Source organism: Octopus bimaculoides, chromosome 12, assembly GCF_001194135.2.
Source record: "Octopus bimaculoides isolate UCB-OBI-ISO-001 chromosome 12, ASM119413v2, whole genome shotgun sequence".
Classification (NCBI taxonomy): domain Eukaryota; kingdom Metazoa; phylum Mollusca; class Cephalopoda; order Octopoda; family Octopodidae; genus Octopus; species Octopus bimaculoides.
The window spans coordinates 52,400,277-52,404,030 of NC_068992.1; positions in this window are offsets into that span (position 1 = coordinate 52,400,277).

Genomic DNA, 3,754 nt, shown 5'->3' on the forward strand with positions numbered 1-3,754 from the left:
GTTGTGAGTGTTTATTGAGCAAAAACACCTAAAGCTCCACGAGGCTCCGGCAGGGGATGGTGGTGAACCCTGCTGTACTCTTTCACCACAACTCTCTCTCACTCTTACTTCCTGTTTCTGTTGTGCCTGTAATTCAAAGGGTCAGCCTTGTCACACTGTGTCATGCTGAATATCCCCGAGAACTACATTAAGGGTACACGTGTCTATGGAGTGCTCAGCCACTTGCACGTTAATTTCACGAGCAGGCTGTTCCGTTGATCGGATCAACTGGAACCTTCGACATCGTAAGCGGCGGAGTGCCAACAACAACACACCAAACACCAACTCTTATCATTATCTCATTATCCACTCTTAGACTATAGCAAGTCGGAATTTCATGGAATCTACAGCGAAAACCCAAACACCAGTGGTCAAGTTTCGAGAAGCAAAATGGCAATATCCAGCAAGGTTGCAGTGATATTGTGAATTATGTAGATCACACTGGTTTTCCTGCTGCATCCTTCTTATATCTTTAGCCATCCAATCTTGCCACAGTTCCCAGAAATCAGGTATTAGAGAACAAAGCTAGTCATCTGACACAGTCTTCTCCCTATAATCTAAGCTCAGTACAATAAGAGTTTGAACTTCTTGGAAACTCAGGTAGATGACAGAAGTCTCTTAGATTCATGGATGTGATATTACATGTATATGACTATGAAATACCACCAATTCCATAGTTTTCTCAGCTGAAAGAGCAAATGTAAGGTTTAGTAATGATAGGTACTATTGTAATTCTGTTGTTAATTAGATGTTTATGCCTCTCAGTTCGTTACTTTATCAGTGACTTGGAGATGGAATTGTGGTCATCTTTATAAAGGAAGAACAAGATTCAATCAGCTATTCAATAAGTACACAATGATGATAAAATTTAAACTTGATTATTTTCTTTCTCGTGTAACAATGTTGCAACTTATTCAGGTTGAACAAAATGAAGCAAACAAAATAATTGCAGAAAGGAGAAACTTCAATGAAGAAATAACATTATCAAAATAAAAAGAAAAGAATTTGTGAGGGAAAATTAATGCAATGTTGAGAGCTTTCAGTTAAAATAGAAAGAAATGTGCAAGAAAAATTGAGAATGATATGTTAACAGAAGAGACAAAAGCTAAGTTTGCTAAAACAGAATTAAGTCAATACAATAGATTTAAAATCCTGATTAATTCTCAAAACAAACAAATAGAGGATTCAATACAAATGTGAACTTTATATATTGTGAATTATATAGTACCATGGATAGAAATTCACAATGAACTTTGGCAAGAAAAATACTCTTATATATAGTTTGTTTTTTCTTGAATTATTTATTTCACTTTTAAAAATAAATTCAAGGAAAGAAGAAGATATAATAGAGTATTGTTTTTTTTATTAAATTAATTCAAACTTAATTTTCAGCTTGAAATATAATTCTATATATTTCTTTTATTTTCATTTATCATTTTAGAAGCAGAATATTCTTTTTCATTCTGTTTAGATTTTTTTTTTCTTCTGCTGAAATATAAACAAGAATGTTTAGATGGCAACGAAGTTAATCCATGTAAAAGTGTTGAAAAATAAAAAAAAAAGTAAGAAATAAATCAATTAAAATGTAAGTTACCATCAAGATAATCTAAATAAAATAATTCCAGTTTAAATTGGGAACATTATTATTGTTGTTGTTGGTGCTCTTCTTCTTCTTCCTCTTCACCTCCTCCTCCTCCTCATTATTATGATTATTATTGATATTATTAGGGTGGCTAGCTAGCAGAATTGTTAGCATGCCAAGGGAAATGCTTAGCACTATTTCATCTGTCTGCACATTCTGAGTTCAAATGCTGCCAAAGTCGACTTTCCTTTTCGTCCTTTTGGGGTCAATAAACTAAGTACCAGTTTTAGTACTGGGGTCGACATAATTGACCATCCTCCACCCCAAAATTTCAGGCCTTGTGCCTATAGTAGAAAGAATTGTTATAATAATAATAATGATGATAATAATAATAATAATAATTATTGTTATTGTTATTATTATTATAATTATTATTATTATTATTATAATTATTATTATTATTATTATTATCATCATCATCATCATCATCATCATCATCATCATCATTATTAAGGTAGTGAGATGGCAGAATTGTTAGCACACCAGGCAAAATGATTAGTGTCATTTTGTTTGTCTTAACATTCTGTGTTCAAATTTCACTGAAGTTGATTTTGCCTTTCATCCTTTCAGAATCGATAAAATAAATACATGTTGAGCACTGGGGTCGATGTAATTGAATAGTCTCCTTCTCCAAAATTTGAAGCATTGTACCTTTAGTAGAAAGGTTTATTATTGCCTTTACGTATGTTGTCCTCTTTAACAATTATATATCCATTATATCAGAAATCTACAATGGCTCCATAACTATCATCTCTGCTATAACCTTGGAGCCCTAGTAATCCATTGCAGCACTTACCTAGCGTACCTAGTCATTTAGATAACCAGTGAACTAAACCCCCATATTTTGTATTTATATGTGTGTGTGTGTGTGTGTGTATGTATATATAAGTTTGACGGGCATATTTATTTCCTGCCTACCAAATCCAGTCAAAAGTCAGTGTTTGGCCTGGGGTTATAGTAAAAGATGCTCGCTCAAGATGCCACACGGGATTGAACATGAAACCATGTAGTCAGGAAGTGAACTTCTTGACCACAAAGCCAACCATGCCTGTGGTCATAAAAGCAATGATAAACGTGGCCCTTTTTAAAGCCTAGCCAGGCTCATTGGCCCAGTTTCCCAGTTTCTATGGCGTATGTGTTCCCCCAAGGTGGACGGGACACCAATCCATCGCAGCGTTACTTAAAAAACAGGAAGAGAAAGTGAGAGAAAGTTGGGGCAAAAGAGTACCACAGGGGTCGCCACCACCCCCTGCCGGAGCCTCATGGAGCTTAGGTGTTTTTGCTCAATAAACACTCACAACGCCCGGTCTGGGAATCGAAACCGCAATCCTCCGACCGCGAGTCCACTGCTCTAACCACTGAGCCATTGTGCCACCACTATCATAAAAGCAAGAACTACATTTATTCCAGAGGAATGGAAGTTAATGACAATGTAAACTAAATGTAAACTCAGAATGTTATAATATTAGACTAATAAGCAATCAGACTATTATTTTATTGTCTGACTCACCAGTAATTGGAATTAATAAATCAAAAATTACATTCTCATATTTAGTGATTTGACATGTTACTATTAATTAATTAGTAAGTATTTTTCAAACAGTATAACTATATATATTTCAATAAGAGTATAGAGGTTTTGTTATTTGTTTGACTATATAGATTCTTATTTAATACACATCAAATATATTACTTTAATTATTATTGTTTGGATGTATTCTAAAAGCTAAGTAAATACGACGTTCTTGCTGTTGTTAGAATTATTGTTGTTCTAGCTGTCGTTGTTTAGCCCCGGGTCAGGTCTAGGAGCCAAACAACACAAATTTCTCTTGTTTCTTCACTACACAAATAAAGAGCAAATCTTGAGATGTAAAGTTCTATAATACTCACAGTAACTGAATTTATTGATGTCTCCTATGATCAAAGAAATCCCAGCTGCAACCATCTTATCTATCTTTGTATTTCACACATTAGGTGCTTGTGTATCTATCTGTTGTTTGTCTGTTTGATTGTCTGTCTGTCCATTAATTTGTCCGTCCGTCTCTCTCTCTCTCTCTCTCTCTCTCTCTCTCT